Below are 26,294 nucleotides of genomic sequence, written 5' to 3'. Positions count from 1 at the left end.
GCTCTGGGCTGCCCACAGCGGCGGAGAGCGTAGAGCCCTTTAAATTCCAGCCGTGGCCAGGAATCAAAAGGCTCTGGGTTGCCCGCAGCAGCGGAGAGCGTAGAGCCCTTTAAATCCCAGCCGTGGCCGGGAATCAAAGGCTCTGGGTTGCCCGCAGTCGGGGAGCCCAGAGCCCTTTAAATCTCAGCCACAGCCAGGAATTAAAAGGCTCTGGGTTGTTGCAGCGGCGGGAGCCCAGAGCCCATTAAATCCCAACCGCGGCTGGAAATCAAAAGGCTCTAGGTTGCAGCCGCGGGATCCCAGAGCCCTTTGAATCTCAGCCGCGCCGGGAGTCAGAGGGCTCTGGGCTGCCCACAGAGATTCCCAGCCGCGGCTGGGATTTAAAGGGCTCAGGGCTCCCCACGGCTGCGGGCAGCCCAGAGCTGTTTGAATCCCGGCATGCAGCCGCTGTTTGCCCCCGCGCCGGGCCTCTGCCCCCACTGCCCCCAGGACCCCACCCCTATCTAAATGCTGCTGCTCCTTGTCCCCTGATTGCTCCCTCCCAAGACCCCTGCTCGAACTGCCAGTTGGGACCACAGCCCCTATCTAAGTCTCCCTTCTCCTTGTCCCCAACTGCCCTCCAACTTTCCCCAGGACCCCACCCCTACCTGTCCCCTGGGACTCCCATGCCTATCCAACTGCTGCCTGTCCCTTGACTGCCCCCTGGAACTCCCTACCCCTTCTCCAACCCCCAGCCCCCTTACCGTGCCACACAGACCAGCGTGTCTGGTTCCATGCAGCTCCAGACACATTGCTGCCATGCTCCCCCGTGGAGCCCACAGCCCCCCCCCCCAGCACCTGCTTTCCAGATTTGAACACCTCAAAATTCAGGAGTGCTCAAGCTCAGTTTGGGCAGCTGTTACGTCATTTCTCCCAAATTAAATATACTGATCCACTGTAACTTGCTGTAGAAAAAGCAGGATAAAATTGAACAAGAAATGCTTATTAGCACTGGAATTGCTATTTTCAACAGCCATTGCCTTTTTGTTTGTTTCAGGAAGACAGTGATATTGCATAGGCAAATTCCCCAGAGAAAGAAAGAGTGGAACAAAAGAATAATAAAGGCACCTCAACTTTTCCTCATTTATGGAGGACAGTTTTATAATATGCATCCAGATCTCCTCCAATCACACAGGCTGAAAATTGTTCCACTTTACTGCAGCTCTGTAACCATATGGGAACCAATCCTGTCTGTGTTTTGTGCACATCCAAAATTCCTGCTGAATGACCTGCCCTGGGAGCGTTACCAGTGACCCAGGGCTGGGGAGGCAGGAGGTGTGTGTGCTGGGGAGGCACTGGTGGGGGGGAGCCCAGTGCTGGGGCATCAGCAGGGTGGGGGGAGGGCACTGGTGGGGAGGAAAGGGGGAAGCCCAGCGCTGGGGCGGCAGGGGGTGTGGGTCAGTGGGGGGAGAGCCCAGGATTGGGGCAGCAGGGGGGTACAGGGGGGAGCCCAGGGCTGGGACTGGGGGCAGCCAAATTTTATTTTGCTTGGGGCAGCAAAAAACCTAGAGCCGGCCCTGCCGGGTTCCCCCAGCCACCGGATCCCCAAGCCCTTTAATTTGACCCTGAGGGCTCCCAGCCACCTCTTCAGCTGGGAGCCCCCGGTTGATTTAAAATAAAGTATCACCTCCCCACCCCCAACCTTCCTTTTTGGCCCACAGCTGTTTTGCTGGGGCAGCGCTGGGGAAGGAGGGTTTGTTTCTGCAGGGCTGGACGGCCCTGGGGTGGGGTGTTGCTGCGGGGCCGGGAGGTTTTGGCCCTCGGCTGTTTTCTTTGGAGGAATGTGGCCCTTGCCGCTTTACGAGTTGTGCAGGCCTGCTCTAATGGTCTCTTCTGGCCATAAAGTCGACTAATTTCTGAAAAACTGAGTGTAGCATTGGGAGCAGTGTCTGATGTTTCCCTGTCTAGCCGGCTTGCTGCCTAGAATGAATGCTCCTTGAGTGGGGTGATCCACAGGGAGTAGCTCAAACCTCCAAAGTGCCTGGCCAGGGGCAGGACATTGGCACAGCAAAGGAGGGGTGTGGCAGTGACATCACAAAGGCCTTTTGCAGGACCTCAGCCTATTGGTCCAAGGTGGTGGGGAGGTGGTGACCTCACAGAGAGATGCTGACATCAGCCAGGCAGGACAGGGGCGAGGGGCCAGGGAAACCTCAGAGACCCCTGTGGCTTTGCTCCAGCAAGTCTCCTTCTCCAGGTCTCTCTTTGAGGACTGAGAGAGTATTCGGGTTCACGGACGTGAGCGCCAGGAGGAACCTCTTTCGAGTTTTCTCCTTCCCTCTTAGTGATTTTACTAGAAAACAGCCGTCCCTGTTTAGAAGGTAAGAGCCTCCTGGAGGTTTGAAACCTGTTCAGTCTGATCCATCTGGTGACAGGTCACTTCCCTTCTCTATACCTCAGGCTCCTCCCCATCTGCCCAATGGGAACAGGGACAGTTCTCGAGCTCTGGGCAGTTGTGAGCCTGAGTGAGATAAGGGGCGATAAAGCCCTCTGTGAAGGAGAAAGGGGAGTTTCACGGTGTTTAGCCCCAAGGAATTCTAAAATTTGCTAAAATGTCTAGTCTATGGAAACAAGAAATGGTCGGGGCCAAAATTTTTAACCATTGCCTGTTCTAAATCCCATTCAGGGATGTGAGTCTCTATCTTTTAGGTACCTGGGGTTCTTTGCCAGCAGGAGAGAAGAGGTTCCTGCCTCCATTTTTGTGGCTTTAACAAACCAGGTGTTGTGCCCCAGTTCTGCCTAGAACGAACGCTCCTTGAGTAGGGTGATCCCCAGGGAGTAGCTCAAACCTCCAAAGTGCCTGGCCAGGGGCAGGACATTAGCACAGCAAGGGAGGGGTGTGGCAATGACATCACAAAGGCCTTTTGCAGGACCTCAGACTATTGGTCCAAGTTAGTGGGGAGGTGGTGACCTCACAGAGAGATGCTGACATCAGCCAGGCAGGACAGGGGCGAGGGGCCAGGGAAACCTCAGAGACCCCTGTGGCTTTGCTTCAGCAAGTCTCCTTCTCCAGGTCTCTCTTTGAGGACTGAGAGAGTATTCGGGTTCACGGACGTGAGCGCCAGGAGGAACCTCTTTTGAGTTTTCTCTTTCCCTTTTAGTGATTTTACTAGAAAACAGCAGTCCCTGTTTAGAAGGTAAGAGCCTCCTTGAGGTTTGAAACCTGTTCAGTCTGGTATCAGAGGGGTAGCCGTGTTAGTCTGGTTCTGTAGAAGCAGCAAAGAGTCCTGTGGCACCTTATAGACTAACAGACGTTTTGGAGCATGAGCTTTCGTGGGTGAATACCCACTTCTTCGGATGCAAGCAGTGGAAATTTCCAGGGGTAGGTGTGTATATATAAGCAAGCAAGAAGCAAGCTAGAGATAACGAGGTTAGATCAATCAGGGAGGATGGCGCCCTGTTCCAGCAGCTGAGGTGTGAAAACCAAGGGAGGAGAAACTGGTTCTGTAATTGGCAAGCCATTCACAGTCTTTGTTTAGTCCTAAACTGATGGTGTTAAATTTGCAGATGAGCTGGAGCTCAGCAGTTTCTCTCTGGAGTCTGGTCCTAAAGTTTTTTTGCTGTAAGATGGCCACCTTAAAATCTGCTATTGTGTGGCCAGGGAGGTTGAAGTGTTCTCCTACAGGTTTTTGTATATTGCCATTCCTAATGTCTGATTTGTGTCCATTTATCCTTTTCCTTAGAGACTGTCCAGTTTGGCCGATGTACATAGCAGAGGGGCATTGCTGGCATATGATGGCATATATTACATTGGTGGACGTGCAGGTGAATGAACCGGTGATGGTGTGGCTGATCTGGTTAGGTCTTGTGATGGTGTCACTGGTGTAGATATGTGGGCAGAGTTGGCATCGAGGTTTGTTGCATGGGTTGGTTCCTGAGCTAGAGTTACTATGGTGCGGTGTGCAGTTGCTGGTGAGAATATGCTTCAGGTTGGCAGGTTGTCTGTGGGCGAGGACTGGCCTGCCACCCAAGGCCTGTGAAAGTGTGGGATCATTGTCCAAGATGGGTTGTAGATCCCTGATGATGCATTGGAGGGGTTTGAGCTGGGGACTGTATGTGATGGCCAGTGGAGTCCTGTTGGTTTCTTTCTTGGGTTTGTCTTGCAGTAGGAGGTTTCTGGGTATACATCTGGCTCTGTTGATCTGTTTCCTTATTTCCTCGTGTGGGTACTGTAGTCTTGAGAATGCTTGGTGGAGATTTTCTAGGTGTTGGTCTCTGTCTGCGGGGTTAGAGCAGATACGGTTGTACCTCAGTGCTTGACTGTAGACAATGGATCTTGTGGTGTGCCCGGGATGGAAGCTGGAGGCATGAAGGTAGGCATAGCGGTCGGTAGGTTTTCGGTATAGGGTGGTGTTAATGTGACCACCACTTATTTGCACCGTGGTGTCTAGGAAGTGGACCTCCCGTGTAGATAGGTCCAGGCTGAGGTTGATGGAGGGGTGGAAGCTGTTGAAATCATGGTGGAATTTTTCCAGAGTCTCCTTCCCATGGGTCCAGATGATGAAGATGTCATCAATGTAGCGTAGGTAGAGAAGGGGCGTGAGTGGACGGGAGCTGAGGAAGCGTTGTTCCAGATCGGCCATAAAAATATTGGCATATTGTGGGGCCATGCGGGTGCCCATAGCGGTGCCACTGATCTGGAGATATATATTGTCATTAAATTTGAAATAGTTGTGTGTGAGGATAAAGGCACAGAGCTCAGCAACCAGTTGTGCTGTGGCATCATCAGGGATACTGTTCCTGACAGCTTGTATTCCATCAGTGTGTGGGATGTTTGTGTAGAGAGCCTCTACATCCATGGTGGCTAGGATGGTGTTCTCTGGAAGGTCACCAATGCATTGTAGTTTCCTCAGGAAATCAGTGGTGTCACGGAGATAGCTGGGAGTGCTGGTAACATAGCATTTTATTCAGGTCATTCAGTGTCTGAAATTCAAGATCCGATGGTTAGTTTGAAAATCAGGGCTCTTGGGTCCTATTCCCAACTCTGCCACTGACTGGCCGTGTGACCTCAGACAAGTCAATTCTCCTTTCTCAGCCTTAGCTTCTCCCTCTTTCAAGTAGGGATAATAATGATCTGCTCCTACCTACCTCACGGTGGGTGGAGGCAGGGCCGGCTCTAGGTTTTTTGCCATCCCAAGCAAAAAAAATTTTGGCTGCCCCCACCCCAGCCCTGGGCTCCCCACTGCACCTCCCTGCCACCCCAGACCTGGGCTCTGCCCCCTCCACCTGCACCCCCTGCCACCTCAGGAGGTGTGTGTGGGGGGAAATTCCAGATCTTTCCACCTTCTTCCAAATTCCTCCTAAGGCGCCACTTTGGGGGAATGTGCTCAGTGGGGGAGCGGCAGCCCCCCCTGCTCCCCCCTAGCTACGCTCCTGCTTGTGGGGGCCCCTGCAAGACCCAGGGCCTGGGGCAAATTGCCCCACTTGCCCCCGCCTCTGGGCGGCCCTGCTAGCAGCTCTTCTGGGAGCGCAGGGGAGGAATGACTCCCCCTTCTCTAGCTTCTCCCCGTGGGGCTCTGGGGAGCAGGGAGGGTTGTGTTATAAATTCCATCCAACTCCCTCTTTGATCCAAGCCAAGGGGCATCTCAGCTCTGCACGATCCCCTTGGCAGGGCCAAACAAGGGATGTTTTCCACTGCCCAGGAGACCCAGCCAGGGACTCAAGGCAGCCCCAGACTTTCCCTTTCTCCCTTCTGGGAAATCAAGTTCAAGTTTTACAAGGAGCTAAAGAAGCCTCAACCCCGCATCTGAATTAATGTCAATTTCTCACTGCCTGACACAAACAAATGTCATTTCAATCCCAGGTGAGTCCACTTCAGTCATTCCTCAGCCCGATTTCTTCACCCTCCTGCCTTAGCTTAGGGCATTGCGCCACCCTGTGGGCATTTCATGTCCCTTCTCAGTTTCACACACAGACACAATTTCCTTTGCATGGATCCATGAACAGCAAAAACTCCCTGTGTCTCTTGTCTGAGCCAGGGCATTCGATTCCATTGAAACCTTCTCTCCTGCAATGGCAACGGTCAGACAGAGGGGACGTGGCCACCTTCAGCCCTGGCAGTGAGATATTCCCTCTCCTCTTTCTTCATGCTGATGTTGTTATTCCATAAAACATGAACCATGGAATAAAAAGCTGAGTTTACTCCAGGGTGAGGAAAGAAAGGAGCCACCAACTCCCCAAAAAATCTCAGTGCCCCAGAGAAAAGCTGCCCCTGTTATTGGAACTAATGATGTGCTGGAGCTATGTTGGGAAAAGGGACTGTCTGAATTGCCAAGGCAGGAAACGAACAATCTACAGCAACATCATTAACCACAGACACACTCTAGCCATGCTCCAGCCAGTGGGGAAATGGGCAGGAATTCATAACGTCAACTATAAAAATGATACACATCTAGAAATAGTATAATTATAATCAGCCAATCAGAACCTCTCCATAGACCCCTTACGCTACAACCTTTCTACAATATTGGCTACAAATAGAACAGCGGTCGCAAGGGTGATCTATACGGTTACAGATTATGTCAATAACGTCACAGGAGGTGACACGGCATCAGTGAGACTGATACTGGAATACTGCCTCCAGTTTTGGTGTTCTCGTTTGAAAAAGATGTTGTGAAATTGGAGCTGGGGCAGCAAAGAGCCACCAAATGTTCTGAGGACTGGAGAAAAATGCCTTCTAGGGAGCTATTGAAAGAGCTCAACCTGTTTAGCTTATCAAAAGAAGATTGAAAGGTGACTTCATTGAAGTGCCTTCAAAGAGAGAAAATATTGGGTATTAAAGGGCTCTTGAATCGAGCAGAGAAAGGCATAACAAGACCCAATGGCTGGAAGGTGAAAAGAGACAAATTCATATTACAACTAAGGCACAAATATTCAACAGTCAGGATGATTCACCACAGGAACAAGCTACCAAGGAAAGTGGTGGATTCTCCATTTCCTGATGTCATTTCATGAAGACTAGATGCCTTTCTGGAATGTGTTTGCCCCCAAAGTAGCTCTTGTGTCATACAGGAGGCCTGTGATATGCAGGGGGGGTCAGATTAGATGCTCTAATGGTCTCTTCTGGCCATAAAGTCAACTAATTTCTGAAAAATTGAGTGTAGCAGTGGGAGCAGCGTCTGATGTTTTCCTGTCTAGCTGGCTTGCTGCCTAGAACGAACGCTCCTTGAGTGGGGTGATCCACAGGGAGTAGCTCAAACCTCCAAAGTGCCTGGCCAGGGGCAGGACATTGGCACAGCAAGGGAGGGGTGTGGCAGTGACATCTTAAAGGCCTTTTGCAGGACCTCAGACTATTGGTCCAAGGTGGTGGGGAGGTGGTGACCTCACAGAGAGATGCTGACATCAGCCAGGCAGGACAGGGGCGAGGGGCCAGGGAAACCTCAGAGACCCCCGTGGCTTTGCTTCAGCAAGTCTCCTTCTCCAGGTCTCTCTCTGAGGACTGAGAGAGTATTCGGGTTCACGGACGTGAGCGCCAGAGGAACCTCTTTCGAGTTTTCTCCTTCCCTTTTAGTGATTTTACTGGAAAACAGCCATCCCTGTTTAGAAGGTAAGAGCCTCCTCGAGGTCTGAAACCTGTTCAGTCTGATCCATCTGGTGACAGGTCACTTCCTTTCTCTGTACCTCAGGCTCCTCCCCATCTGCCCAATGGGAACAGGGAGAGTTCTCAAACTCTGGTCAGTTGTGAGCCTGGTTCTGACCTGGGTCCCACGTCCTCTGACACAGGATCATGTGCAGAACATGGGAGCTCTGGCTTGTCCTAAATGCTGTAGAGTGTGAGTTCCTGGGAAAGGGCAGGGGGGTGGGAGCAAGAGGAGAAAGGCAGAGACATTGGAGATGAGGAATTGGGGGGAGAAGAGAGAAAATAAATGATTGAAGCAGAAGAGGTGTCCCAACTCCATCAGGCTCATCACAGGTGTTCACAGAGCTGGGGAGCTGCAGGTTTTCCAGTGTCAAGTCTGAACTTTGATTCTAACAATGTGCGTTGAAATATCAAGGGGATCTCCACATACCTGATCTCTTCCCCCCTCCCCTTTTTTGTATTAATTTTTATTTTTACGTGTTTGGCTTAACCGTGATCTTCCCTTTCCCCACCTGTATTGCAATTTGGGGGTTATGTTTATTGTGCCTCCCTTTTGTTCATGTCATTATAATTGTAACAGCAAAGGAATCTGCAGGAGCAAAAACTGACTCAAAACTTCATTTCCCCATCATGCCGGAACATCCTACAAACAGCTCACGCAGCTGGAATCATAACACGCAAGGCCAGGGGATGGGAGATGCAGGTTTCCAAGGGTTCTGTCTTTCTCAGATGACACATTCCAGCCCCTTGTGTGCCTCCATCCTGTATGACCTGCTGGACTTCGACACATTTATTATTTCATTCACTAGATAATGTGATTGTAACACAACGTGACTGAAATTAAACCACTTCCAGATGAGGAAACAACAGAAGAGAAAAGCCATTATTGCATTGGCTGGGAATCAAACCCAGATCAAGTGCTTGGAAGGCACCTATGCACACCACTATACCACCAATGCATCTGGCAGGAGTAGTTTTCCTGCAGGCTCTGTGTGCTGGCAGAGGGAGTAACACATGACCACAGAGTTAGTGAGCAGGGTGGATGGGCTGGAAGCTGCCTGACAGCTGGGAGCAGAGTTAGGATCCCAGAGTGGCTGAAAGGGGGCAAAGGTGAAAACAGATCTCATTGGGAGCTGGCCCCACACCCGCCCCGCCCCTAGGAGAGGGGAACTGAAGCTCAACTTCAATCACAGAAAAATCTTCCCTGAGAAGGAAGGGGACAGCTTGTTTTAAAGACCAGTTTTGTGTTTGTTCCTGCTACATACGGAGGGGCTGGGTAGTGCTGATTCCAGCCCCCCGACTCTGGGAGGATAAGGAACAAATTCAGGCTGCCAGTGACCTGCAGGAGGGAGATGATCTTTTGACAGTGACGGACGCCTCGTCCTAAAGGTCTTTGTCTGCCCCCTTCCAGTGACTGTTTGGCACAGGAATGCAGCCCCCACTCCTGGGTCTCTCCTGGGGAAATAATGTTTCTGTGCAAAACACCAAAGCTTTTAACAGAAAGGAAGAAAAGGAAATGGCCACATGATGGGACTAGGACATAAGGAATGAAACACACATGGGCGGCGAGTTATATACCCACGTGGTGCCCGGGTACCAGCAATATTCAGAGCCCTGGGGCCCAGCTCCACCAAAGTTTGGGGCGGGTCTCCCCTCTGGCCCCACCTGCCACCCCCCGTGCTTCCCCCGTGTGTCCCCCGGACCCCCTTGCTGGCCCCATGCATGTCCCTGGGCCCCGGAGGGAGCAGAGCGTCCCTGCCTCTTCCATGCAGCTCCATGCTGCCTCCCTGCAGCAACTGCTGCCACAGGGTCCTAGTGCCCCCGCTTCCCAACTCACTGCCAGGACAGACTGACTCTGAGCCTGCCCTTCCACCTCAGACCCTTCCCTTTTCCAGCGGGACCCTCCACCATCACAGCCCCCCCACCCCTGCAGTCACCACTCCTGCCCCATGTTGGGCAAGGAGACAGCCCCATCCCCCACCCCCAGTGAGGCTATAGTCAGGGGCAACAGCAGGGGAGGAGGTGCATGCAGCACCCCCCGGCACCCATAATGGGGGAGGCGAGGGAGATTCCTGGACCTGAGAAGGGCCCTAGGAGCACCTGCAGTGACAGTGGTGGGAGTGAGTGTGCTGCTGGGCGGGGGAGAATGAGGGGTTCCTCCCCCAGAGCTTGCTGCTGCCAGCAGGGAAAGGGCTGGGGGGAGTCCTCCTTTCTGGCCCTTGTCCCGGAGCAGCCTGCCTGCACCCCAAACTCATCCCCAGCCCTGCCCCACCCCAGAGCCCACCCCCAGTCAGAGCTTTCACCCCCCCACCACATCCTCAACCCTCTGCCCGAGCCCTGAGCTCCTCCCACACCCCAAACCTCCCATCCGCAGTCCCAGCCAGAGTCCTCATCCCCCCCGCACACCCCAACCCTCGGCCCCAGCCCTGAGCTCCTCCCACCCCCCAAACCTCCCATCCCTAGTCCCAGCCAGAGCCTTCATTCCCCCACCCACACCCCAACCCTCTGCCCCAGCCCTGAGCCCTCCAACACCACAAACCCCTCATCTCCAGCCCCAGATAGAGCCCTCACACACCCCTGCACCCCAACCCTCTGCCTAGTCCTGAGCCCTCCCACACCCCAAACACCTTAACCCCATCCCAGACACAGCCCTCATCCCCCTGCACCCTAACCCTCTGCCCCAGCCCTGAGCCTCCAACACCCCAAACCCCAGCCTCAGACAGAGCCCTCACCCCACACCCCTACCCTCTGCTCTAGCACTGAGCCTCCCACACCCCAAACCCATCATTCCCAGCCCCAGCCAGAGCCCTCATCCCACTGCACCCTAACCGTCTGCCCCAACCCTGAGCCCCCTCCTGCATCATGAACCCCTCATCCCCAGCCCCACCACACAGCCATCACCCCACACCCCAACCCTCTGCTATAGCCCTGAGCCCCCTCCCACACTCCAAACCTCTCATCCCCAGCCACACCCCAAACTCCCTCCCAGAACCTTGGGCAGTGGGGGGCGGAGTTTGGGCAGGTTCTGGGCACCACCAAAATTTCTACAAACCTACCGCCCATGGAAACACAAGATGCTTCTCCCATGTGCATTGACTTTTAACCTTGTTTGTGGTGGTGTTGTATCCATGTTGGTCCCAGGGGTCCTCTGGGGCACCGGGCATTGGCCACTTTCGGGAGAGTGGGTTAGATGAACAGGTCTGACTCAGTGTGGCTGTTCTTATGTTCTAACTGCTGGTTATGGAGGAGACGACCTTCCAGGCTACACAGAACTGAAGAAGGGTGCTGGGTTAGCTCCACAGCTTGTCTCTTTCACCAACAGAGGTTGGTCCTCTACAAGCTCTTACCCTCACCCGCCTTGTCTCTCTTGGACTCTGAAAAGTTTTTTCTCTCCACTCCCCTTGGAGAGACGTTAAGTTTCCCTTTGGGCAACTATCAGGCTGAAGCAATTGTATTGACTATGACACTAGAATTGAAGATTTAATATTATAAATAAATGAGTCTAAACCTGAGGTTCTGGTTTTCACATTGGTTTTTCTAACTCCGTTCCCAATGCTCTTCTAGAAAGGCCTCCAGGCTGCCTGCCCAGCCCAGCAAAAGTGGCCAGGAGAAAGCCCACACTGCTGCTCTTTCAGGTAGTTGAAGGCTGCTATCAAACCCCCCTCACTCAGTCAGTCCGCAGTCTGTGGCAGTGCATAGGATTCTTCCGTCCTAAGTGCAGGACTCTGCACTTCTCCTTGTTGAACCTCCTCAGATTTCTTTTGGCCCAACCCTCCAATTTGTCTAGGTCACTCTGGACCCAAACCCTGTCCTCCAGCGCTTGGATTCTTTACATGCTTTCACAGAGCAAAGACCACATGTTCCATGATTTCATAGGGCAGAGTTTTGTGCTATCGGGAGCTTTTCCTGTGTGAACTTGACAGGTGGATCAACATAGAGACACATTGTGACCCTTCTCAGCGTGCTAAGGGCTGTGAGTCTCCTTGTTGCCACCTGCCACAAGGAAGAGGGAGTTTTGCATTTGGCAGCTGGATGTTAGTGACCAAACTCACCAGCCTGCTGGAACTCAAGGACCCTCCTCTGAGTTACAGCAGCCACCTTAACCCTTGAGTTCCTTCAATGTGTCCCCCTCTGGGGTCCAGCCCGGATCACCAGATACCTGGTGAAATCCCAGATCCTCTCTTCCCCAAGTATCCCAGGTTACTAGTTTTACTGTGGACCATTGCTACTGTATCTCACACAGCACCTGAGTACAGTTATTGAACAAGCAAAAAATTTATTTCACAACGGATAGAGATTTAAACAAACAAACGTGAGTGATGGAAACCAACTGTTACCAACTAAACAAAGGCAGAAAGTGATAGAATAGAAAGGCCAGCACAAAAAACAGAGAGAGGAACAATAAGATACTAAAAGGACAATGGTTGGAACTCTCCATTTCTCTCAGTCTTTGGAGTGATGGGTAGTAGAGCTGTAGCAACAGTTGAGGAACCAGGGTAAATTAAATATAAGGTCTGAGCTGCTAGTGAAGCATTTTCCACACTCACGGCATTCCTAGGGGCTCTCTCCTCCGTGGATTGTTTGATGCCTAATAAGGTGCGAACTGCGATTGAAGGTTTTCCCGCACTCAGTGCATTCATAGGGCCTGTCCCTTATGTGGATTCTCTGATGTCTAGAAAGGACTGATCTTTGAGTGAAGCTTTTCCCACACTCACGGCATTCATCGGGCCTTTCCCCTGTGTGGATTCTCTGATGTCTAGAAAGGTCTGATCTTTGAGTGAAGCTTTTCCCACACTCATGGCATTCGTAGGGCCTTTCCCCCGTGTGGATTCTCTGATGTTGAGAAAGGTTTGAGCTGCTAGTGAAGCATTTCCCACACTCACAGCATTCAAAGGGCCTCTCCCCTGTGTGGATTCTCTGATGTTGAGAAAGGTTTGAGCTGCTAGTGAAGCATTTCCCACACTCACGGCATTCATAGGGCCTCTCTCCTCTGTGGATTGTTTGATGCCTAATAAGGTGCGAACTGCGATTTAAGGTTTTCCCACACTCAGTGCATTCATAGGGCCTGTCCCCTATGTGGATTCTCTGATGTACAGAAAGGGCTGAGCTGTGAGAGAAGGTTTTTCCACACTCCCTGCATGTATTTTTTCTCTTTTGCCTGAGAATATCCTGCTGTGTTGTGGTTTCCATGAGGACCTTCTGAGTTCCCCAACAGGAAATAAATTTATCCACTTTCTTCCCTGGCTGGTTTCCTTGATCTGTTTTTGGTCTGTGCTGAATCTCACAGGAGTTTCCCTGCTCATGACTCCTGGACACATTCCTTTTCGATCTTTGCGATAATGCTCTGTTTTTACCCACTGGCTCAACATTTCCAGTCTGAGAATTCTGCTCCTCTTTCTCACATGCCATTGCATCACCTGCTCTGATAGAGACAGAAACCTCAAACAGGGATGGAAGGGGGAAGACCAAACAAAAACAAGTGCTGAAGACAGGTCAAATAAAAATCAGGAGCTGAACTCCCCCAAACTCTTCCCCCAAATAGGAGAGAGGAGGGGGATGAATTCAGCCTTCATATCCCATCCAAATACGCAGGGGGAAGGGAGGAAGCTACTGCCTGGTGTCTGCTAGGATCTATAGGAAGCCATGAACTATATTTACCCTGAGGATATGACCCCTGCTAGGGACAATAATGAACCGAGAGACCTCCCCAAGAGCTTTGTAGGGCATCCCAGATGTTTCCTTCAGGCACTTACAGATTCTGAGGTGGTTTAATGTTCCTCACCTGTGCAGGAAGATCTCAGGATCTCTCTTTCCTCTGACCGCTGGAGGTCTGGGACCCATGGCTCTTCCCCTTGTTCCAGCTGGGAGATCTCTCGGTTCATTCAAGTTGGAAAACTAGAAACCTTGCTCAGATGAAAGAAAACAAAAGAGTTCAGTTGATTTCATAAGACTTGGTCATAAAAAAACATTCTATTAATTTAACTTCAGTGCTTAGTGTGACCTGGTGCGGCAGGGGCAGTTCTCACTGAAAATGCCAAAGTTAGGACAGGCTGAAAAAGGGAGAGCAGATGCTCCCAAAACTGCTGGTTAACACTGAAGTTAAACTCACTGACCAGTCACCAACTGTGCTTCTGATCCCCCACACGGGTTATCGAGAAGCTGAAAAAAGAAATCACACGGCCCCCTTTATTGCAACCCAGTTCTCTGACTCCCAATCAGCAACTAGGTCCAGTACAGTGAGAGGTTATTTAAAAACTCTGCTCACATAAACAAAGTGTTCCTCTGACCCCAAAGGCTCAGCCACATCACCAGGTCAGTATAGGTTTGGATATTACCCAAATTTCCATCCTTCCAGCCAATCCTTTAGCATCTAAACTAAAAGTAAGACAGAAAGAAGTTAAATGGGAACGCAGTCAGATACATTCCAAAATGGATATCTCAGGTTCTTAGCAGTATTGGTGAGTTGCTGGCTTGAAAGTCCATCTGGAACACATCCATAGCTTGGATGGGTCATTCAGTCCTTTGTTCCAGGGTTCAGTTGGTAGAGAAATTGCTCCAGATGTAGAAAGGGGGATTGAAGACAAAATGGAGATGATGCAGCTGCCCTTTATATTCCTTTTGCCATGTGGCCTGTACTTCCTGTGTCCCAAACACAAGCTTCACAGCACGTGGCATGGAAAAGCCTTGGAGTTCTCATTACACAGGCATACCCCGGCATGTCTTGCTGACTCAATAGGTGTATCCCTTTGGTCCTTTCCATGGGCTCATTGTACAGATGATGACCCTGAATGGGCCATCAAACAGGCTAGGCAGTGTTGATGCCAATATGTCTGGGGGTGTCACCCAGAAACACTGCACAAGTCTGGAAATACAGATATACCCTACATATCTATAACTCACAATACAAAGGTGATACAAACGTAGAAACAAAATTATCATACTTGGCAAATCATAACATTTTCACTGACACCTTACATGGCATATCTAGCACGACTGATTGCAATTTTATCAGATTATATTATTATTTTATTATTAATACCAAAGTGTCTCACAATTCCATACAGTGTCACACTTGGTAAACCAGTGAATTCCCAGGACCAGTTCCCCAGGTCCTTGAAGATGCTGAACACTATGCTTATGAGGGATTGAAATACCCACATATCTGCTGGGAACACACACACAGACACTGTGTCAGTCTATACCTCTGTGTTCACGCTTCTAGAAAATTATGATCAATTTTGTACGCAGTATGGCTTGTGAAGTATCATTTCAAAACACATAACCTGCTGAATATTATCCTCCTGTTAAAATGTGTAATAACACTGTACGTAAAGTTATGAGATTTTACAGTATGATATTACTGAAAAAGTTACAATTCTGGGGAACACCTACAGAGCAGATCCTCAGAGATAGCAAGGCAAACAGCTGATCAAACAGCCATTCTCCTGCAGGGGGAAGGTGTGAAGACATTTACATTCCATTGCAATCCAGACCAGTGAGGAGTTGTGTCATCTGTAATCCTGGGTGAGAGTCAGTGTTCTGCTGCTGGAGCTCCCCTGTCTGGAAATCCCCAGCCAGCATTCAAGGCCGCACCGAGTGTCTGTGTGATAAGTCACCCTGGACCAGCAGCTCTGACTCCAGCCACCTGCTTGTTACATACCAAGCCCATTCTGGTTTGGGTAGAGAAGGCTCAGGGTTTGAGAGAAGGCCGGGGGTAGGAAGCTTCTATTCATTATGCTGGACCTAACCCCCAGTTTTACTTGAGTAAAGAGGAGATATTTGACACTGTGTGATACTGCTCCTGTGCTCTGTTCCCAAAGTGTTCTGCCGCTTGGGAGGGTCTCTGGTAGTGTGTGTGTGTCACTGGCATATTGGGGTGATGCTGAAACAGGACAGAGTAGAGCTGGCATTGTGGGGGTGGCATGAACCTTCACTCTTCATTTCCCCTTCCAAGAACAGAGGGAACAGGAATCCTTACCCAGCGAGGTCACATTCTCATAGTTCTCCTGCATGACACCCCTGTAGAGGGCTCTCTGAGCGGGGTCCAGCAGAGCCCCCTCTTCCCTGGTGAAGTACACAGCTACCTCCTTGAAGGTCACCGGCTCCTGAAAGAGCAAGAGTCCAACACTCAGTACCTGCTGCCCCACTCAACCCCACTATTCACGGAACAGCAGCATCAGGTAAATGGACGCTCCGGGAGGCACATGTTAACAGAGTCCCACATCACCTAGCTTAGAGCAGCCAGGAGGCATCAGAGGGTAGAAAGAGAGAACCTTTGTGTCTCCCAGCTGACAGACGGAGGCAGGATCTTCACATTTATCACATACCTACTAGCCAGAGCTTGATATAGGAGATGGGGCTGTCTCTGGACCCTGCTGGTGGCTCCCTGGTAGGAATCCCAACGCTCTCCAAATTAAATATATGGAAGAAAGGGGAAGTCAATAGTAAAGAATAGAAGTTAGAAGGTCAGATTTGTAGAAAACTGGTAAAGAAAGCTATCATAAATCAATGACCAATGAATGACAATAAGAAGGAAGATTTTAAAAGTATATTATGTGCAAACTTAATCCTAACAATGGTACTTTACTAATAGAAATGGCAGAATTATCAAAAATAATGCAGAAGAGGTAAAAGTCCTCAATAAATATTTCTCTCCTGGATTTGGAGAAAAACAGATGATGTACTCGTATCATAAGATGTTGATGGCGACACTCTTTCCATTCCAACAAGAAGTCATGAGGACATTAAACAGTAGCTATTAAAGTCAGACATGTTTAAATCAGCGGGTCCAGATAACTTGTATCCAAGACTTTCTAAAAGACCTGAAGTCTGACATCTATACTCGTGAAGATAATGGAGCAGCCAATACTGGATTTCATTCATTAATAAAGAATCAAAGAAGGGTAATATGATTAGTGCCCACTAACAAAGGTTTAGAGAAAATAGAGCCTATCAAACTAACGGGATATCCTTACCGGAGGAGATCAAAAGTTTGGTTGCAGCTAATAGTATTGATGTAATTTACCTAAACTTCTGTAAGGGATATGACTTGATCAGCACAATATTTTTACTAAAAAAGCTAGACTGATACAAAATAAACACAGCATACATTAAATAGATTAAAAACTGTGATAGTAAATGGGGAACCAGGGTCGAGTGGATTTCTTTCTAGCAGGTTCCCGCAGGGACTGGTTCTTGGCCCTGTGCTATTTAACATTCTTATCCATGAGCTAGAAGAGAGTATAAAATCATCACTGATAAAGTTTGCAGTTGCCACAACGATTGGGGTTGTGAGTAGAATGAAGTGTGAGTAGATTCAGGCTCCATCACTGGGAGTCTGGGAAGTTTTCCCAGCCCTGGCTGGAGGGTTATTTCCTGTTCCACAAAGAGGGCAAGTTCCATTCCCAACTCCTGTGCCTTGAAATTAGGCCCTATCTGACACTACACCCCCATATTCATCATAGTGGTATGGTTATAATATGATTAGGACATAATTATGATGTATTTTGTACAAGATGCATCATGTGTGGTGTCACTGGAAAAGTTATAATTTGCTGAATATGATTATCCTATTTGTGTGCACATATCACGTTCGTATCTGAAGTTATGGATACTGACTCTGTATCTGTATTTCAAATGTGCTTACTCTGGGTAACACCCACAACGAGCCTTTCAGGTACAACAATGAAGAAGCCAGACAGTGCTGATGGCTCATCAACAAAGACAATGGACTGTGGAAGAGCTTAGCCTTCCTGTGAATGTTTCAGCCAACCTATTAGTCATGGATACTATGACGCAGAAGGGCCTGTGACCAGACCACATGACACTAAACTCCATTTTAGTACCTGTATTTTTCCACAAACTGGACTGGGAACTGAGTTTGGAACAAAGGGTTCCCGCCATATGGAAAAGCAAATAAGGTGGGTTGTGACGTCATCCCTTGGTCTCATTCCCCACACAAGAGAACTCCTGGAAAGACCTAAGAAACAAAAACTGAAGTGGGGGGAGTGCTGGTCCCAGGGTAAAGGGTTTTCTAGCTTGTGTATGGAAACTTGGTGGACTGCTTGTATCAATTAGTCAGGGTGAGAAACTGCTAATTCAAATTCTATCCAGATAGTATGTTAGGCGTAGTTTGAGTTTCGATATTTGCTAAATAATCTGCTTTGATCTGTTTGTTATCACTTATAATCAATTAATCTGTCTTTCTGCAGCTAATAAACTTGTTTTATGCTTTATCTTAACCAGCGTATTTTGAGTGAAGTGTCTGGGGAAAATCTCAGCTTGGTTAGCACAAGCTCGCTGTGCACATCTTTCCCATATCGAGGGGAAGGTGAACTATATTAATGAGCTAGATTATAGAGATCCCTGTGCACTATAAGAGGGTATAATTCTGAATTTATACTACAGCAAGTGTGCAAGGTTGGGGAGCTGGGAAATTGGCTGTTTTCTCTCTCTCCTTCAGTGGCTCAGGTAAAGCGCTCAGGTAGCTTAGTTGGGTGTATGGCACCACCTGCTGTCGTGTTGGGTGATAACAGGGCCTGGAGAGGCTGGCTGAATCTCCAGCAAAGCAGTGTGAGAAGGGTCAGCCCAGCTTGAGGGTTAGAGGGCACAGCGGTTCCCAGACTGCCCCTGGGGGTGACAACCCATCACACCCTAAACTACACTAGTGTCAGCAGGTTTGTCACATTCTGTCCTCTCCCTTTCTCCACCCGAGATATTTCCTGCCTCCCACCACCTCTAGCAATTCCCACCCTCTTATGCATGTACTGCTCCTCTCCCTCCATGCAGAACCCACCACCAGCTCCCTGAGAATCCCTTACCTGAGCCAGCTCCATTGCAGCCATTTCTTTCCCCCAGGGAGGACGGGATGATCTGGAGCAAACCATGGATGTTATTCTGTAGCCTGATGGGGTGAAAAGGGCAAGGTGTAAGAATTCAGATGGGGCTTTTGTCCATTCCACAAGCCGATTCCCCCCAGGTTTTCCCCTGCTAATGGACATTCTAGGTTCTGCCACACTGTGAAGCACAGAGTGACCGTATCCCAGTACAGGTCTAGCCCTCCCACCAGGGTGTAACCCTCTGACAAATGGTGAAACCTCCCAGTAACAGTCTCTCTGGCCTTGTCTACACTACAGGACTATTTCGAATCTACTTAAGTCGAATTTGTGGATTCGACCTTAATAAGTCGAATTTGTGTATCCATACTAAATACACAAATTCGAACTTCTGAGTCCACATTCACAGGGCCAGCTTCGACTTTGGAAGCGGTGCACTGTGGGAAGCTATCCCACAGTTCCCGCACTCCCGCTGCCCATTGAATTTCTGGGATTTCCAATGCATGCTGGGGAAAAATGTGTCGAGGGTGGTTTTGGGTTAGTGTCGTCATTGAACCGTCAATCACGCCTCCTCTCTTCCTTGAAAGCGCCGGGGAAATCTGTTCGCGCCTTGTCTGGTCGGTTACAGCGCGGACGCCACAGCACTGCGAGCATGGAGCCCGCTGCGATCATCGCTGCACTTATGGCCGTTGTCAACTCCTCGCATCTTATCGTCCACCTCTTCCACAGTCAGCTGCTGAGAAACCGGGCGAGGAGGCTCCAGCAGCGCGGTGAGGAGAGTGGCACAGACCTCTCAGAAACCAGGGTACGCCGGGCAGTGGAGATCATGGTGGCAATGGGTCACGTTCATGGTGTGGAACGGCGATTCTGGGCCCGGGAAACAAGCACGGACTGGTGGGACCGCATAGTGCTGCAGGTCTGGGATGACACAGAGTGGCTGCGAAACTTCAGATGCGTAAGGGCACTTTCCTTGAACTGTGTGACTTGCTGTCCCCTGCCCTGAAGCGCCAGGACACAAGGATGCGAGCAGCCCTGAGTGTGCAGAAGCGAGTGGCCATAGCCCTCTGGAAACTTGCCACGCCAGACAGCTACCGGTCAGTAGCGAACCACTTTGGCGTGGGCAAATCTACCGTGGGATTGCTGTCATTCAAGTAGCCCACGCAATCGTTCAGCAACTGCTCTCAAAGGTAGTGACTCGGAAATGTCCAGGTCATCATAGATGGCTTCGCCGCGATGGGATTCCCAAACTGCGGTGGGGCTATAGATGGGACTCACATCCCTATCCTGGCACCAGCCCACCAGGCCAGCGAGTACATTAACCGAAAGGGCTACTTTTCAATGGTGCTGCAAGCTGTGGTGGACCATAGGGGATGTTTTACCAACATCAACGTCGGGTGGGCGGGCAAGGTTCATGACGCGCGTGTGTTCAGGAACTCTGGTCTGTTTAGACGCCTCCAGGCAGGTACTTTCTTCCCGGACCACAAAATAACGGTTGGGGATGTGCAGATGCCTACAGTGATCCTCGGGGACCCGGCCTACCCGCTAATGCCCTGGCTCATGAAGCCCTATACAGGCGCCTTGGACAGTGAGAAGGAACTCTTCAACTACCGGCTGAGCAAGTGCAGAATGGTGGTGGAGTGTGCTTTCGGACATCTCAAGGGGAGATGGCGGAGCTTACTGACTCGCTCGGACATCAGCGAAAAGAATATCCCCGTAGTTATTGCTGCTTGCTGTGTGCTCCACAATCTCTGTGAGAGCAAGGGCGAGACCTTTTTGGCCGCTTGGGAGGTTGAGGCAAATCGCCTGGCTGCTGTTTACGATCAGCCAGACACCCGTGCCGAGAGAATATCCCAGCGGGAAGCGATGTGCATCAGGGAGGCTTTGAAAGCGAGTTTCCTCGCAGAGCAGGGTAACCTGTGACTGTACACTTGATTTTAAGAGACCCTGATCACAAACCAAGTTTCCCCCACTTCCAAAGGATGTTTTAAAACTAAGGACATGTTTCAGTAATTAATAATAAATCTTTCGTTGACTTTGCATTTCTGTTTCTTGGTTGAAACATGGAAGCATTCTGTGCTGGGTAAGGTGTGCACTGATGTACAGACCGCTTGTCCAAAAGAGGACGGACAGCCTCCTGCTCCTACATAGGTCTGCGGGGTGGGGGACGGTTTACGGTGGTTGTGCATGTAGGGGGAGGGTTGCAGGAATGGGTGGGTTTGCAGGAAGGGGCGAGGGGTGCCGTCTTTGGATAGGGGTTAACATGACGGCTGTGGGTTTGGGCGTTGGAAGGGGTGAGGGGTGTGGGGGAAGGGTGAGTATCTGCCCCTGGATGAGGGCTCTTTTGGGGCTCAGGGCACCGGGAGGATCGTGGCTACGGTCCAAGTGCATGTGAAGGGAAGCCTGCCTTTACATTCGGGGATGGCAGGCACCAGGACCCTGGACAAGCATACACATCAAGGAAAGACCCGGGGCAGCATACACCACACAGACTGTCCCTGGTGCCTAGTGACTGCAGTCTGTGTGTGCCCTGCAGTTGACCCTGCACCCAAGTCTGTACCATGGCACTGTGGGCTATGCACTGAAATTACAATCCCCCCCCCACACACACACCCACAGAAAGTCTTCTGACACCAGAAACGTGACGGAAATAGTGAGTAACACCAAACCTCTTTTAATAATGTAGTACACAGTGGGGGGTTTAAACTTGGAGTTGGGACTGGTTGATGCTGTAAGGAAAGAGCTTGTACAAATTTACAGCGCGAGAGTTGTCTCGAACATTATCGGTCTGCTGCGGTGCAGGGACAGTTCTCACGGCCCCTACCGCCCCTCCGTCTTGTAACTTTGGGTGAGGGGGGGACAGGACTTCTTGGCGTTGGAGGGCGGTTGCAGATGCACTGCAGGGGGGCTCTCTCCTCCTGCCTGCGGTCTTGCAGAACATCTACAAGGCGCCGGAGCGTGTCCGTTTGCTCCCTCATTAGACCAAGCAGCGTTTGAGTCGCCTGCTGGTCTTCCTGCCGCCACCTATCCTCCCGTTCCAGGTGTGTGCGATGCTGCTGACACAGGGTCTCCCTCCACTGTCTCTGCTCTGCCGCCTCCGCTCTGGAGCAGGCCATCAGTTCCTGGAACATGTCGTCCCTAGTCTTTTCTTTCGGCGTCTAATCTGAGCCAGCCTCTGCGAGGGGATGCCGGGCAGTCCGGGAAGGAGCCGAGCTGTGTGATGCGAAAAAGTAGGTGATTTCCTTGAACACATACATGTTTGCCAACAGTAAACACAGTCTAGTCAGTTTCAGTTAACAAGACCAAAGAGGGAACCAAGTCTCAGGAGATCTCAGAACTAGTCCGAGATTTCGGAATACGCTCATTGGCGGCGCCATTGCACTGGATAGCGCAAGCGAGGAGAGACAGCTGCATCCTCTTGCACAAAGTCCTGATAAGCCTTACAGTACATACTGCTTATCAGTTAGTGGTTAGCTGTGCTCTCCTGCTAAAGGCAATGTGCAAAGCAGAAAAGATGACCCTTTTGCAGCCCCTCCTGCCAGTGCACGGGAAAGATCACTGTATGCTTTTCCTCTGTGGTCTCCAACACGTGGCTGTTAAGCGAGGGTCATTCTTATGCAAAGTAAAAGTCTGTTAAGCGAGGGTCATTCTTATGCAAAGTAAAAGTCTGTTAAGCGAGGGTCATTCTTATGCAAAGTAAAAGTCTACCATTCACAATAGTAACAGTACACTAATTCCCCTCATTAGATGCAGCACTTCCAGAACGACATTACCCTGAGGCGTGTCAGGTGGACTCAGAGAGAGCGGATACTAACAGAAGCCCTGCACAGACCAGGACCATACGCTGCCATGCTCGTAGAGGCGATGCTTCCCCTTTACCTTAGGATGGCCTGGCGTGGAAGAGTGTGCTTCCACGGAGCACCCAATAAGGCACCTCTCCCAAGGAACCTCCTGCTGAGGCTTTTCCAGCTGCTCTCTGAGAGCTTTTTTGAACTGTCCCCAGAGGATTATTGCTCGATTCCTATATGTGTAGACCTACTTTTTGTATAGTTTGATATTTAAAAATTTTTATATAGTATTTCTATTTATATAGTATTTCTATTTTTTATATATATACCTGTTTTATATATATACCTGTTTCTTAAAAAATAAATGTTTCCCTGTTTGTAGCACTTACCGCCTGATCCTTCCCCTGATTCCGAGTCCGGGTTAACGGGCGGGGACGGTTGGTAGGGATCTCTGTGAGGGTGATGAAGAGATCCTGGCTGTCAGGAAAGCGGGAGTGGGTTCGATGTCGCCTGCGCCGTCCTCAAAAGACCCTTCCTCATCTTCCCCATCGGCGAACATCGAGGAGGAACTGTCCCGTACACTATTCCGTCCTCGGAGTCCACCGTCACTGGTGGGGCGGTGGTGGCAGACCCACCTAGAATGGCATGCAGTGCCTCGTAGAAGCGGCATGTCTGGGGTTGGGCCCGGAGCGTCCGTTTGCCGCTCTGACTTTTTGATACCCTTGTCTTAGGTCCTTCACTTTCACGCGGCACTGCATCGCATCTCGGCTGTATCCTTTCTCTTTCATGGCTTTAGAGACCTTCTCGAAGGTCTTCGCATTCCGCTTGCTGGAGCGCAGCTCCGAGAGCACAGACTCCTCGCCCCACACAGTGATCAGATCCATGACTTCCCTGTCAGTCCATGCTGGGGACCTCTTTCTATTCTGGGATTGCCCGGACTCCTCTGCTGGAGAGCTCTGCATCGTTGCAGGTGCTGCGGAGCTCGCCCCGATGTGCAACCAGAACGTCAGATTCAAACCGCCCAGACAGGAAAATGAATTCAAATTTTCGCGGGTCATTTCCTGTGTGGCTGGCCAGAGAATCCAAGCTCGGACTGCTGTCCAGAGCGTCAACAGAGTGGTGCACTGTGGGATAGCTCCCGGAGCTACTAAGTTCGATTAGCATCCACACCAAGCCTAATTCGAGCTAGCCATGTCGAATTTAGCGTTACTCCACCTGCCGGGGTGGAGTACCAAATTCGAACTAAAGAGCCCTCTAGTTCGAATTAAAAGGCTTCCTGGTGTGGACGGTTGAGCGGTTAGTTCGAATTAACGCTGATAAATTCGAATTAAAGTCCTAGTGTAGACCAGGCCTCTGTTACACTTATCAAGTTGGTGGACAATACCAAGCTGGGAGGGGTTGTAAGTGCTTTGGAAGATTGGATTAAAATTCAAAATGATCTGGACAAACTGGAGAAATGAGCTGAAGGAAAGAGGATGAAATTCAGTAGGGAGAAGTGCAAAGTACTCTACTTTGGAAGGAACAATCAGAGACCAGAGAAGAGCAGAATCCAAAGAGTCACTTTGGGGGATTCTCTCTGTCATTTTTCCCAAGGCAGCTGTCTCAGGTTTACAAAGTTGTTCGATGTTCCGGCCTTTATACAGTCTCTCCTGGGAGTGCCCCTTTCATGGGCTGGGCCTAGTTTTAGTTTTCGGTAGTTAACAATCTTGGTTTATTGTTTATCTAACCAGGGTGTTTGGATTAAAGTGTGTTGGAAACTCCCTTTGGGATAACAAGCTGGTGCATGTCATTTTCCACTGATGAAATGACAGACTTCATATGAGCTTGCGTTGTTCAGTAGCGTGCTGGACAGTGCAAGAGGCACATTTCGGGGGGGAGTGTTGGGCACTTGAGAATTTGCTGGTTTTCTCCTGAGGTGTAATTCAGGAGTGGCTGTCTAGCAGCACTCAATACTGTGTAGCTGGGAGTGAGTTACATGCTGGAGACTGTGTGTTAATTGGCCAAGAGGGGCTGTTCTCGCGGGAAAACAGTGGAAAAGGCACCCCAGGTTGGAGAACTGAGGGGACACAGCTATTTAACAGTCCAGATTGTACTCTAGGTAATGTCACAGACCCTCATTATGACAGAGCCTCTTACAACACAGAGAAAGTAAATCCATGTCCCAGAAATCGAAGACTCCAGACAGAGGGCAACTGTCCCTGGCACTGCTTCATGCTGACTGAGAGGTTCAGAGACAGCGAGAGAGTCCTGGGGAAGCTGGGAACAGGAAGCATGGGCTGGTGGGGTTCAGTGGAGAAAGGGAACAGGAAGGGCAGGGATATCACTGAATGCAGGATCTCAGCAGTACTAGATGTCAGGATAGCACATAGTGCAGCCCAGTGGAAAACATAATCCCAACTATACATACAAAATGATGGGGTCTAAATTAGCTGTTTCCACTCAAGAGATGGATCTTGGAGTCACTGTGGATTGTTCTCTGAAAACATCCACTCAATGTGCAGCAGCAGTGAAAAAAAGCGAGCAATGTTGGAAATAATTAAGAAAGGGATAGATACGACAGAATATATCATATATCATATTTGTAAAAGCAGCAAATGAATCAATGATACACCCACATCTTGAATACTGCATGAAGATGTTGTTGCCCCATCTCAAAAAAAGATATATTGGAATTGGAAAAGGTTCAGAAAAGGGCAACAAAAATGATTAGGGGTATGGAACAGTTATGCCAGACCTAACCCCCAGTTTCACTTGAGCAAACAGGAGCTATTTGACACTGTGCGATACGGCTCCTGTGCTCTGTTCCCAAAGTGTTCTGCAGCAGGGGAGGGTCTCTGGTAGTGTGTGTGTGTCACTGGCATATTGGGGTGATGCTGAAACAGGACAGAGTAGAGGTGGCATCATGGGGCTGGTGTGAACCTTAACTCTTCATTTCCCCTTCCAAGAACTGAGGGGACAGGAACCCTTACCCAGCGAGGTCACAGTCTCATAGTTTTCCTGCATGACATCCCAGTAGAGGGCTCTCTGAGCGGGTCCAGCAGAGCCCACTCTTCCCTCGTGAAATGCACAGCCACCTCCTCGAAGGTCACCAGCCCCTGAAAGAGCAAGAGTCCAACACTCAGGATCTCTTTCCCCACTCACAGCCCCACTATTTGTGGCAGAGAGGAGCCAATCAAATGGAAGCTCTGGGTGGATCCCACTCAACAGAGTCCCACCCCGACCCCGCTCAGCGTATCCAGCAAATATCAGGGTGAGGGGACGAAGAGAGAGCCCCTTGTCTCTCCCAGCAGATCCATCACACACCTACTAGCCACCGACTGATAGAGGAGATGGAGCCCCTAGCAAGGTTCAGGTTCAGCTCCCTGGTAGGAAGCCGAATAACCTCCTCATTGTGAGGAGCAGGATATGAAGGGAGAGGCAGCTCCAATGAGCCTGACTCAGGGGTGCCCCCTTCATATCTCACAGCAGCCGCTGGTTAGTGAGGTCAGGCTCCAGCACTGGGAGTCTGGTCAGTTTTATCAGCCCCATGTAGGTGGGCTATTTTCTTTCTTCACAAATTAGGGCATTTCCACCTCCGAACCTCCTGGGTTATTAAATAACTCACAGCAGGTTTGCTACACTTGGCCTCCTCCTTTCCCTACGCTGTGAATTTCCTGCCCCGCTCCAACCTCCAAACCAGACTGTGCAAACCTTCCCATCTCCGGTGTATTTGCTCTCCCTCTCCTCCAGCAGGAACTCACCAGCAACCCCCCGATAATCTCTACCTGAGTTGGCTCCACTGCAGCCATTTCTCTTCCCTGTCCCACGGCAGGCTGGGATGACCTGGAGCAAGACATGGACGCCATTCTGCAGCCTGTCTGGGGGAGGCAGGCAGTTGTGGGCATCTCAGAACAGGTTTTAGTTCATTTCACATCAGAATTCCCCCAGGCGCTTTCCCTGCAGACAGACACCCTAAATTCTGCCATGCTGGGAAATGCTCAATCTGTTTATTACAATGTAGACCTGGCCCCTCCTGCCAGGCTAAGCCCACAGAGACATTTTTAACTTCCCTTGTCCCTC

The 26,294-nt window shown here is 50.3% G+C and overlaps 1 non-coding gene and 1 pseudogene across 1 annotated transcript; one reads left to right on the top strand and one right to left on the bottom strand.

Annotated features, from left to right (window-relative positions):
• The window catches only part of LOC120381421, a 429,094-nt pseudogene that overhangs the window by 144,017 nt on the left and 258,783 nt on the right, over positions 1-26,294 (top strand).
• TRNAG-UCC lies at positions 8,503-8,574 on the bottom strand. The gene has a single exon. It is a non-coding gene; the product is annotated as a tRNA-Gly (tRNA).

The sequence above is a fragment of the Mauremys reevesii genome, linkage group 14 (genome assembly GCF_016161935.1).
Source record: "Mauremys reevesii isolate NIE-2019 linkage group 14, ASM1616193v1, whole genome shotgun sequence".
Taxonomy (NCBI): domain Eukaryota; kingdom Metazoa; phylum Chordata; order Testudines; family Geoemydidae; genus Mauremys; species Mauremys reevesii.
The sequence above is the reverse complement of the archived record's forward strand: the minus strand, read 5'-3'. Positions and strand labels throughout refer to the sequence as shown.